At 42.3% G+C, this 13,497-nt stretch overlaps 1 pseudogene; it reads left to right on the top strand.

Annotated features, from left to right (window-relative positions):
- LOC8058592 lies at positions 2,459–8,734 on the top strand (annotated as a pseudogene).

Genomic DNA, 13,497 nt, shown 5'->3' with positions numbered 1-13,497 from the left:
TACGTGGATTCCATATACTATTATACTACTAGACTAGAATGAATATGTCAACACCCAATTCTCATGTTCATATCACTACTACAAAATTGATTTTTATCAATGCATCTATTTTTTAGTAGAGGCAACTCTATCTAAAACCATATCTAAGAATAGTTTCCGAAACAAAATTCCATTTTTAACATGAAAATTGTATTTAATTAGTACCAAATTTATGTTTAAATTGTTTTTCTTGGAGATGTTTCTCTGAGTATATATATGAGCACATATTTTCTCTGATATTGTATATGGTTTCTTGGATATTTTTCTCTGATATTATATACAATTATGGAAATAACCCTTCAAATGACGAGAGCACGAGTAAGACAAAAGCAAACATATTTTATTTTATCGTCATCATCAAAACAGTCCTCTGCTAATTTGGGCAGCAGCAGCACTCCCCAGGAGACCCAACACTTTTACAGTAGGCCTTTAACGCTGCTCTGGTGCTCGTGCAGTCGTGCTCGCATGACCCTGCAGCACCCATCCACGTTACAGGGGTACTGCGAGGTTCCGGTGTGGAAGCACGGCATCCCTGGTTTTGGCTTGGGAGCAGGGCTGTCCTCAGTGAGCATTTTCAAAGTTTGGTAAAATTCACTTGTCAAATCTTGTGATCTGGCAAGTTGCTAAAACATATGGCAAGTGAGATTTTCTTCTATCTCCAACAGTTTGCCAATTGGGCTTGATAAACTTAAAAAAAAGACCCACAACTAACAACCAAATCAACTAATCTGCTGGATGACAAGTTGACAAATATGGGCGCGCGGTGCTGCTAGATGGCAAGTTGCCAAAAGATGACAACTCATTTACCAAACTGTTGGAGTGGCTATTTTCTAGTTTTGCCAAATAAACAAAAAAATAGCAAGTTCATTTAGGAAACTGTTGGAGATGCTCGATCTCATTGCCAAATCATGTCTTAAAGATGATGCAAAGTAAAGGTAAAACAAGGGTTGGTGCCTAACGATTGCAGCAACGCAACATATGGATGTGGAAGATATGACTCCAAGAACCAAGAAAACAGTGATAATTGCACTCCTGATGATGAGCGCCATGGAGACAAGCTCCGAAACTTCGGTTCTTGTGAGGAGGGTAATCTGTAGTTCTTCTCCTTGGGATGAATCTTTTCCGTCGTTAATGTCCGGTGGACCACTATCGACTTGTAGTAGAACTCAGTTGACCGGAGATTTAGCGAGATTAGATAGCGAATCCGGGGTGGTTGTCCTTGCTCAAGGCATCAGGTTGTCAATAAGAAATTCATGGCGGTGCTATCAAAGACTCTAGTTGGAACACGACTTTGGGTTGTTAAAATCAGGGTGGGGTGGGATCGGGCGGGTGTGTTGAGGGTGGCACCGTGAGGTGGACGTCAGAGCACATATTACATAATTTAAACATGCAAATTACATTTATTGTTGGCACAGACTCTGGTAATCGTGACGGGAACCATGTATCTATGTAGTTGCATTTAGATTTTGTTACATTCAGTTGTAAACATGTTTGTTTAGCACGTAGAATCGCGGGCAGTGCAGAGATGTGCATGTGCTGCGTCGTGACCACGTCTTAGGGGCCATCTCCGCCATGACGGGCTCGCCGTGCATGTCGCATGGACGACCGAGTAAAATGGCGCACCGTGCAGCAGCATGTTGTGACGGGGAGTGCGGATCATAGGCCTGATAAGAATGAATCAAATGCACCAGAATAGCTGCGGCCATACGCAGTGAAAAACTCTTTTCTCGCTCGTGCTCTCGACATTGCGTTCCTGGTGACCGCGCTCTGGGCATCGCCGGAGTCTGGCAAGATCATAGGCCGGCAAGCCACCGTTCCTAACAACTGGTATTGGAGCGAGGTGGATGCACTAAGGTGGATCCGTGAGTCCACCTAGAGAGCCATCAAGGAAGAAGCGAGTGATTCTGCGGAGAGATCCAGCCGCCACCATGAGTGAACCGTCGGCGAGTTCGTCGCACAGCGGTGGCGTGGAGGGCAGTTGGTGTGGCCGATGTTGGAGTGATCAAATTACGCTGAACGGGTTATGCTCGTGCAGTGTAACCTAGAGGGCTAGAGGCGATGGAGGTGTGGTACACGATCGACCCCCGCAATGTCAAGCGCCATCACGATCATCAGGCCATGGCGGGCCTGCTGTGCTCCGTGCTGCAGGAGATGTGGCAAATGCCGGGGCACAAGAAGATGGTGAAGGAGGCGTGGGCAAGGAAATTTTTTTCGGCGAAATTTCACCGAAAAATCCGAAATTTCGTTGTTTTCAGTGGGCCCCGAAAAATATCTCATGCCGGGCAAATTTTTCAGCCGAATTTGGCCTCCCGCCCAAATCACGCGCCAAATGGCTCAGAGACCCGATTCGCGCCATCCAGACCACCATATACCCCCGACAGCGCCCTCCCAAACCCTAAATCCACTCATTTCCCCCCAAATCGAGCTCACTGCTCAGTCCTCCCCACCCACACCCACAGCAGGGCGTTGCTGCCCTCTCGCCTGGGCTGCGCGGGCGCGCCTCCAGCTCTCCCCGCCCGTGCTGGCGCGTCACCGGCTCTCCTCGACTGGGACGACGCGGCACCGGCTCTCCCGCCCTTGCTGACGGTGGTGACAGGGCTGCGTTGTTGGTTGGTCGGCCGGAGGACCAAAGTCTGAAGCGGGGAAGACAGAGGAGTTGCTGAGGTTGGGTCATCTCCGGCTGCTGCCACAAGGAAGCAAGTGCAGGCCATCGATAGTGAGTACCACTGCCCCCGATAGTGCAAGCCATCGTGCGATTCAGTTTCTACAGATTACGAATTTCGTTTTCATTCTGATTTAGTGCTACATTGATCTGATGTGTGACTGCAATTCTGCAAGTTGAAGGATTATTACAGAGTTTTGTGATGTTCTAATTGCTAGATCTGAGCGCCATTGATTTTAATGTGTGACTGCAATTCAAGCACCGGTTCTGATTGCTAGATCTGAGCGCCATTGATTTTATTTTGCTGTGGTCTTTCACATAAAAATCATAATCACCACAAAATGTTATTACGATTACTGGAAAGTTTAATAGATGAAATTTGTTATTTAATTTATCTGGACTAAACTGTCCACCTAAAATTCATGGAATATTTGTTATAATTTGCATAAATAAATATGTATTGTCATTGAGTTTCAGTACAATCGCAGAAGAAGATAAGTCATGATGGAGTTAACTCTATGTTCAGTTTGAGGTGCATGAAAATTAGATAAAAGCTTCAAATCATTTAATCTGTATGTTTACTGTGTTTTATAGTTCAGGAGCTGCCTAGTATAAGTACCAACAGATTTCTGTTAATTGAATAATAAACTAATACAAAAATGATAACTTCTCACATGGTATGATTAATTAGAAATTTTCTTTTGATGTCAGTATTTAGTTCCAAAACATCATCACAACGCCATGCTGAGGATAGAAGAACCAGATGCCAATGCCATTGGTGGGCAAGACAGAACGGCTGCGACGGAGCGCCAACGTAGCAGCAAGGGGAAGGGAAAGGTACTTGGCGGTGGGTGTGACAACTACTCCGGTGGACCTGGCGATATTGTGAGGAGTAAAACAGGTGAGCTTGCAATGGCGATGCACTGCAATGGTTTTCTATGACATTTGATTATTTTCTAGTGGTTTTACATTATCCAGCACATAAATTTTGTATTGTAATGAGCTTTTTTCTTTGTGTTTTGTGCATCATTGTATATATATTGCCATCCTTGCAGCATGTGTTTGACCCATATATTCTAAATTATTTTGTTCACAGCTCACACTTTTTAGTGAGGTTCTAAATAGTTAATACTCAGTTTGCTCAGATTTCAGTTCAATATAAGGTAGTACTAAGTTAATTTATTTTCTTTCTTTTGAACTGTAGGGGCTGAGGTGCGTCTACGAGGACCAATTGCGGATGCTTGGAGCCATGGAGATAAGTGGAAAAACAATGGTTTCAGTTGTGCTTATTGTTCGATCAAAAGGGATAGTGGAGGTGTGACCCGTCTGAGGAATCATCTAGCTAGAGTGGCAGGGGATGTGGTGTCATGTGAAAATGTGCCAAAGTTTGTGAGGACTATAATGTTGGCAGAGAGTGCAAGAGGCAGAAAGAATAGGATGGATGCTAAGGAACATCGTCTCTATGTGGAAAAGGCAATTATGGAGGAAGCTTATGGAGATGCTAGAAGGTCCAACATTCCTCGTGATGAAGCTGGGCAGCTTGAATGGGCACTAAGGGAATCAATGAGGGATATAGGGAGGTCAGGTGTTACCTATTCACCACCGTTTGGGGCAAGCAGCAGCAGCCCGCCTATACATGGTGAAAGATGCAATAGTAACACTCCACCTTCAGGGAGATCAAGTGGCTCAGGGAATCAGACTAAAATTAGTAGGTTCTACCGGAGTCCTAGTGTTTCTCAGGCTTCATTCGATTTAGATTTGGCACGCAGCAAGGTACCATTGCAGCCTAGGGTGGACATTATGCTGCAGGGGGATTCCAAAATTAAACTTGGAAAAATTTGGTCAAAGTGGTTCCAAGCCAATGATATTGCTGGAAGGAAAGCTAACTGCCCATATTTTGCATCAGCCATTAAATTAACCCAACAGCTTGGAGAAGGAGTGGCTATTCCATCAGGAAAAGAGATAGATGGCCATTATCTGGATATGAACTATGAAGACTTGGTAGCTCAGATGGAAGATCATAAGGAAAATTGGGCTCGATATGGAGTCACTGTGATGTGTGATTCATGGACAGGACCATACAAGATGTGCATCATCAATTTCATGATATTTTGCAATGGCCGCATGTTTTTCCATAGTTCTGTGGATGCAACTGGTCATTCCCAAAATGCTGCATTTATTTATGGGCACATTAGAAAGGTAGTTGAAGATGATGTTGGGGCAGAGAATGTTGTTCAGATTGTGACTGATAATGGTTCCAACTACAAGGCAGCTTGCAAGCAACTTCTAGCTAAACATAAACATATCACTTGGCAGCCATGTGCAGCACATACTATCAACTTGATGTTGAAAGAAATATCTTCTTTTCCTGAGGTTGATGAAGTAGTGCGAAGTGCACAACAGATGTGTAAATTCTTCCACAGCCATAATAGGTAATTGTCCTATCAACTTCATGATTATAGCTCCTAGCTTCGGAACATGCATTTTTATTTCAGTTACAAGTGCAGCTCACATCTCCTTATTTTTCCAGGCTTCATGCTGCGATGAGAGAAAAGATAGGTGGAGAATTGACTCGATGGAATGCCACCAGATTTGGCACGGTCTTCTTATTCTTGCAGAGTTTTTGGGACAGAAAAGATAAATTCCAAGCATGGATGGTGTCCAATGAGTGGGCAAATAGTGAATGGAAAGATGAACCAGACTATGTATTCACATTGATTGCTTGACAAGTAGAGTGTGGTGGGAAGATGTGGAGTTGGTGTTGAAAGCTGTCACACCACTGTATTGTGTGCTTCGTTTTGCAGATCAACAAAAGAATGGGACAATATCTGGATTCATTCCAAGGATGTTAAAAGCCCAGAGAGAAATATTTGCTAAATTGAAGCATGACAAAAAAGCTACAAAGGATCTCCTAGATAGGATCAATGAAGTAATAAATCGGAGAACTCGATATCTTCTCAATGAAACTCTCATGCTTGCAGGTACAAAATTAAGAGTTGCACTGAAAATTCTATAGTTATTAGCTGTTGTATTAGCTGTTTCTATTTTAGTCGTTGGAGTTTTCTAACTGATACTTTACTTTTCCTATTCCTAGTTGCTGCACTTGATCCTGAAGCGCTCTATAACTCAAAAATTGCACAACATCATTCAGCTGTACTAGCTGTTGTTGTTGCACTCAAAAAGTTAGCAAGCTCACCAGAGGAGGCATCAAAAGCTATTGACCAGTTTACGAACATATTTAGCCAAAAGAGAGTGTTATTTGGATCATTAGAGGCTCGGAGCTCAGCTCTTCGTGCTCAAACCACTCCAGGTATTATATTTTCTTGTCCACATTAGTTTGCATAATTGTTTTTGTAAAGTGAATGCTAAATTCAATCAATTCATTGCAGCTGACTGGTGGAAATCATATGGAGGTCAGTGCAAGGATTTACAAAAACTTGCAATGCGCATTGTTTCACAATGCAATTCATCAAGTGGATGTGAGCGAAACTGGAGTACTTTTGCTCTGGTTCATACTAAATTGAGAAATAAGCTGAGTTATGACAAGCTTATGAAGTTGGTCTATGTTCATTATAATCTGAAGCTGTGCATCCAACAATTTGAAGCTGACTTCCAAAGCCTTAAAGAGAAGGAGACAGATCCATATAGCTTGATGATGGATGCTGCTTTTTTTGATGAAGCCAACCCCATCTTGGACTGGCTATGCCACTCTAGGTCTGAGTCTACACCGGTACTGGATGAATATGACCATGAGGCTGATGACTGGACCATGCCTGGTGGCTTTCTTATTGATGAGCTACAGATGGATATATCAGAAGTGACTGCATTCAAGAGGAAACTTTGTTTCGGTCAAAAGGATGGTAAGAAGAAAGGAAAGGTGCATTTCGAGGAAGATGAAGATTTATTTGAAGATGGCTCTGATTCAGATTCTCCACATGGTAGCCCAGTATATGCTGAGTCACAGGACAGCAGCTCTGCTAGTTCTGACGATGAAGGTGATTGTGAGCTTTTTGTTCAAATAAACTATAGCACTTGTGATTTGTTATTTGCTGTGAATAACATATAATTTTGTTGAAAATGTAATTTGCTTTCTAGGTGATGATGACGTGGAGGGAGACAAAGGTGATGGTGGTACAGCCTGTGTAACCAAAGGAGATGGTGAGTTTCAGTTTGCTTTAACTGTTTTGGTTATTTCCAACATTCAAGTTCCTTCATGAAAATATGATTGTGTAGGTGCAGGTGCTAGTGGTAGTAGAGTTCGTGGTAGTTCATGTATTGGAATTGGGAAACATATTCATATCGGTCCAAGGTCAACTAGAAAGAAGAAACCAACTCTCAAGAGTGTCAAAGATCTCTAAAAGGTTAGATGAAGAATCTCTCCACTAACTTGGTTATGCATCTATTAGCTTTCAACTTGGTTCCCGTAGTAACTTAGCTAGATAGACCTTACATGTGAAATCGTTTACTTACACTTTTGCAGCATATGGATGCTTTAATGGTAAACTGGTGATGCAAATTTAAGCCCTAATGGAGAAGATATGGAGCTGCAGTGTAGTGTGCATGTTCCATCATTTTGCATATATTTTGGGAAGTACTTAAACATGTAATATTGGGCACTTCATTAATTTGCAATGCCATGAACATGTAATATTGGAACTTTGCAAGTCTATATCGGTGTAATATTTGGGACTGTTAAGACTACTATTCGGGATTGTTAAGACTAATAGTAGGGACAATTAGACTACTAATATAAGCACCATGTGTTATAATTTGTGATATATTGTTGTTTATTATATCTAAATGTGATGGGGAGGAACTAGAGAGAGTTTTAATTAAAATTCTGTCAAATTTTTTTAAAAAATTTGAATTTATTTAAATTTGGTCCGAAATTTCCGAAATTTCGTATTTATCGGCAGCTGCCGAAATTTTTTTCCTACCGGTAAAAAAAACCTTGGGCGTGGGACGTGGTGGCGATGATGCGCCTCGGCGCAGATCGAGTGAAGGAGGTGAAAGCCCAGAAATTGCTCAAGACTTCGAGAACATTATGTTCAAGGAAGGGGAGTCAAGTGATGATTTCGGGATGAGAATCACCAATCTTGCCACCGAACTCCGTACTTTGGGGGACACCTTGGAGGAGCCGTGCGTCGTCAAGAAATTTCTGTGCGTCGTTTTAGCCCCATCGTGGTCTCCATCGAAATGTTCTGCAACACCAAGATCATGACGGTCGAAGCGTTAGTCGGGCATCTGCGGGTGGCGGAGGAGTGCCTCGATGACACTATCGAGCAGATCATCGACAAGGCCGGCTGTCTAATGTTGGCCGAGGAGGAGTGGCTGGAGTGGAACAAGCACCGACTGCGCCCCGCACAGAACAAGGAGGGCGGTGGAAGCAGCGGTGGTGGGTACGCCAAGAACAAACAGGCGGCAGCACTAGCAATGTCAAGCTGACCTCGGTGGGAACGCCTCGGCGCAAAGGTCGCTGCCACAACTGTGGCATCTACGACCACTGAGCGGAGGACTGTAAGTGTCCAAAGGAGAAGAAGAAAGAAGGGCGACCAGCGGAGGCGATCAGCAACGCTGAACTGCAGGGCGCTCTGATGATGACAATGTGCGACGTCGTGCAAGGGCCACATCAGCTCGTCCATCTGACGGAGAAGGTGGTGCCGGTGGTGGTTCCTGACAGCGTCTGGGTGCTCGACACCGGAGCTAGCAACCATATGACGGGGACGCGATCAATGCTGACACAACTTGATGAACAGGGAACAGTGCGCTTCGGCGATGGCTCTCGCGTCAACATACGAGGTATGGGTTCAGTGGTTATGCAAGATCTAAATCATGGTCACAAAGTTCTAACTGATGTGTACTACATACCTGAACTGAAAAGCAACATTGTGAGTTTGGGTCAGTTAGAAGAAAAGGGGTTTAAATATGTTGGAGAAGATGGTAGATTGTGTGTGTTTGATCAAGAAAGAGCTCTACTGATTTCTGCACCTAGAACTGAAAATAGACTGTATTTGGCTAAGTTTGGGTTAAGTCCACCAGTTTGTCTGCTTACACAGTCTGAAAGTCAGTCTTGGTTGTGGCATGCTAGATATGGTCATTTGAATTTCAGAGCCTTAAGTGATTTGAATTCTAAAGAAATGGTAGATGGCTTGCCAGCAGTAACTAAAGTAGAGAAAGTCTGTGATGGCTATGTACTGGGAAAACAACACAGAACACCATTTCCTCAGGCGTCAAGCTACAGAGCAGAGAAGTGTATATTGGTGCATGCTGACTTGTGTGGGCACATAACTCCTAAAACCATTGGAGCTGCATCCTATTTCCTGCTAGTTGTTGATGACTTTAGCAGGTATATGTGGGTGGAGGTGCTGAAAACCAAGGATCAGGCCTTGGAGTGTTTTAAGAAAATAAATCTCAGAGAAGTCGAAGGCACTCAGAACAGACAGAGGGGGTGAGTTTGTCTCCAGTTTGTTCTCTATTTTCTGCACTGAGGGTGGCATAAAGCATTACACTACAACTCCGTACTCTCCAGTCTCCATAGCAGAATGGGGTGGTAGAGAGGAGGAACCAATCTGTGGTTGAGATGGCCAGGTGTATGCTGAAAACCATGAGGGTGCCACCTGAATTTTGGGGTGAAGCAGTATGCACTGCAGTGTACATTCTTAACAGGTCACCTACCAAGAGCCTGAACAAGAAAACACCCTATGAAGCTTGGCATGGTAAGAAACCCAGAGAGCCATTTGAGGACGTTTGGATGTGTTGCTCATGTAAAGCAAGTTGGTCGAGGGCTAAAGAAATTGTCTGACAGATCAAACCGAATGATGTTTATTGGCTATGAATCAGGAGCAAAGGTTTACAGATTGTTTGGTCCATCTACTAAGAAACTGGTGATTAGTAGAGATGTAGTCTTTCATGAAAAGAAACCTTGGGCCTGGACTAGTGCTGGTACTAATACAGAGCAGACAGCAGGAAGCTTTGTGGTGCACTATGAGCTTTCTGACTGCAGAAATCCGACAATAGGCGATAATGCTGTGTTCCCAGCAGCAGAAGAAGAAGGGGGTGGATCTGTTGATCAGATGGGTGTAGTGGGTCATGATGAAGCTACACCTAACTCCCAGAACAGCATAGGGTCAGCTGTGCATCAAGATCCTGCATATGCAACACCACCAAGTCATCATTCAGAGTATAGTGGGTAGTTTGAGATATCTAGTAAATTCCAGACCTGACATTGCTTATGTAGTGGGCATGGTTAGAAGATTCATGGAGTCTCCTACTACTGAGCACTGGACTGCAACAAAAAGAATTGTGAGATATGTTGCAGGTACTACTGAATATGGGTGCACATATGAAAGCCATTCCATTTCAGAGTTGAAACTGTTGGGGTTCTCTGACAGTGACCATGCTAGTGACCTTGAGAAGAGAAAAAGCACCTCGGGTGTATTATTTTTCATGAATGGTAGTGTGGTAACTTGGACATCACAGAAGTAAAGGGTAGTGTCCCTATCCAGTTGTGAAGCTGAGTATATAGCAGCAGCCTCGGCAGCTTCTCAAGGGGTGTGGCTCAGTAGGCTTATCGCAGACCTGACAGGGAAGAGTGTGCAGAAGTTTAGGCTCCTGATGGACAGCAAATCTGCCATTGAGTTGAGCAAGAATTCAGTGTACTATGAACGCAGCAAACACATTGATACTCGGTATTATTTCATAAGAGAGTGTGTTGCTGATGGCATTGCAGAAGTGGAACACATTGGCACTGACAAGCAGCAGGCAGACATACTGACAAAGCCATTCGGAAGAATCAAGTTCATCGAGATGCGTCAGAAGCTGGGCGTCGGTGCTGTGATTCACGATTAAGGGGTTGATTGTTGGCACAGCCTCTGGTAATCGTGAGAGGAACCATGTATCCATGTAGTTGCATTTAGATTTTGTTACATTCTTTGGTGCACTTGCCCTTGTCCCTCACTGCTTTTCAACAGCTCCAAGAAGTTCACCAGGCCGTCGATGAGGTTGAAATCTCTGATGCTAATGACAAGTGGCATTATTGCTGGGGCTCTGATCGATTTGCCTCTGCTAAAGTTTACAGAAGACTTTCAGGTCACCATCCCATTCATCCTGTGTACAGATGGCTCTAGAAGAATTGCTGCCAACCAAAGCATAATGTCTTTTTCTGGCTTCTCCTTAAGGACAGGTTGAGTACCATGAATATCTTGAGAAGGAGAAATATGCATCTTGACTCCTATACTTGTGCTCTTTGCAATACCTTGGCTGAAGAGACTTTGGAGCACTTACTCTTAAGCTGCCCCTTTGCTGGTCACTGCTGGAACCTGGTGCAGGTAGATATTCCCCTTCAGAGCTCCTTCCCTGGCATCATTGATCAAATCAAGGACCAGTTAATTCTCCTATTTCATGGAAGCCATCATCTTGCTTGCTTGGACCATCTGGTCTGCAAGAAATGATCTGATTTTCAAGGGCATTCAAATTTTGATCCCAAACTATCGAAGAACCCTGATAAAAGAAGTGGGGCTTTTACAACACAGGGTCAAGTCTAGCTCTCATGAGTCATGACCAGCTTGTTCTTTGGGCTGGGAGCCTTGTTTCTTAGTTTAGCTAGTTCAGCTCTTCTTTCTCTTGTTCCTCCCCCTGTCCCCGGTGCTTCTTTTGTAAAGAACCTCTTTTTTGCATCTTTAATAAAGTCGCTGTAGAGGCTTCGGCCTCCCCAGATTTCGTCAAAAAAATATGTTTGTTTAGTGCGTAGAATCGCGGGCAGTGCAGAGATGTGCATGTGTTGCGTCACGTCTTAGGGGCCCTCTCCGCCATGACGGGCTCGCCGTGCATGTCGCACGGGCGACCGAGTAAAATGGCGCACCGTGCAGCAGCACTCTCTAAGTCATCACTTGGGTAGTCATTAGAGCAAGGGCATGTTTGGTTCCACTTGTTTTTTAACATCTATCACATTGAATGTTTAAACACATGCATGGTGTATTAAGTATAGATTATTTACGAAACAAAAAACACAGCTAGAGAGTAATGTGCGAGACGAATCTTTTAAGCCTAACTAGTCCATGAAAGGACACTAATTGTCAAATAAAACAAAAATACTACAGTACTTGTTAAAATTTAACACCCCCATCATTTTCTATATTTTTATACTCTCCAACAATTTTCAATATTTTGTGCATAGAGCTATTTGCTCTCTAGCTTTTGCTAGTGAGAAATCTAGAATAGAGCAATACTATATTTGGATATCCATTGAAGAGTGTTGGAGGGTGTTTTTCCACCAAAATCATGGATCTCCAATTCATATATATATATATATATATATATATATATATATATATATTCATCTGTGCAATCCACTAGGCAGGCTTCATTTTCTCTCTCCAAGTGCTATTATGGTTTTTGCTTGTACTTATTTATTGAAGTAATAAATACTATGATATCTTCAACCATTTAGTAGCTCATTACTTTTGCATCCCCCAAGAAAAAAAAATCCTTCGATATCTCAAGGTTCGTCGCTCCATATGTTGGTAGAAAAGTATAAATATGTAAATATATCTTCTCAGACTCATGACTTTGATCCATTTTTTTTGTCCAAGTGATGGTCAATACTAGTGCTAATTTATTTAAGTAATAAATACAATAAATCTCCACCATCTAACTTATTATTATATTATCTCTCTAATAAAAAATGGTTTGATATTTGAATACTTGGATTTCATATACTACTACTACTAGACTAGAATAAATATGTGAACATCCGAATTCTCATGTTCATATCACTACTACACAATCTATTTTCACTAAGATCTGCTCTATCTAAAACTGCCTCTAGGAGTGGTTCTCGAAACGACAAGCCTCTAGAAATCCATTTTTAGCCTCTAGAAAATGCCTCTATCTTGAGCAGCGGTTAGATCTAGAGCTACCCATATAAAAATAGGTGTGCCATAGTGAAATTCATAATTTTTTAAAACTTCATATCAAAGTTTTATATCCTGAAGAGATCTCTACAACTGTGTAGTTGACTTTTTCATTTGAAATAACCGATTTATAAACTTATTATGCACCACACAACCAGACGGCTATCCTTCATGGCGGTGCTTGAAGTTCTCACATTTTAAAATTCAAAATCTTTAAATTGTTCAAACAACCACAAATTTAGAATACCAAAACTGAAGTTATAGATCTCAAAAAGATATAAAATATATAGTGGATAATGTATTTCATTTGAACTACACTATGGTCCCAACGTGGCAGGGGTATTTGTAGAAGCGGCTGAAAATACCAGCTGCTCTACAACTACATTTTTGGGGACAGCTTGTTTCGGAAATCGTTTTAGCAGCGGTTCTTGCGATGGTGCATTCATGTTCATATGTTGTACAGCAAATAGAAGGCATTTTTCATTGTTTGTATGACCAAAGCTTGACTTGTTTTAGAATTTTCGCTTAACCACCAGATGCCCTGATTTGGCTATGGCCAAATTTTGGTTTGGCCAGCCTGCGTCACAATCCAAACAATCCCAAAATATTGATCCACAGTTTAGTATGAAAATTTAATTATTCCTCAGTTTTTGGATGACATATGCTCAGCATTATTTTGTTTAATTTGTTAAACATACAAACTATACTTATTACTGAATTTATGTTTAAATTGTTTTTATTGGAGATTTTTTCTCTATATGTATGAGCACATAGTTTCTCTGATATTGTACACAATTTCTTGGATATTTTTCTCTGAATTACATACAGTTATGGATACAAAACTTGAAATGACAAGAGTCACACAAGGCAACCATATTTTATTTT

This window comes from Sorghum bicolor, chromosome 5 (genome assembly GCF_000003195.3).
Source record: "Sorghum bicolor cultivar BTx623 chromosome 5, Sorghum_bicolor_NCBIv3, whole genome shotgun sequence".
In the NCBI taxonomy this organism is placed as follows: Eukaryota; Viridiplantae; Streptophyta; class Magnoliopsida; order Poales; family Poaceae; genus Sorghum; species Sorghum bicolor.
The sequence above is the reverse complement of the archived record's forward strand: the minus strand, read 5'-3'. Positions and strand labels throughout refer to the sequence as shown.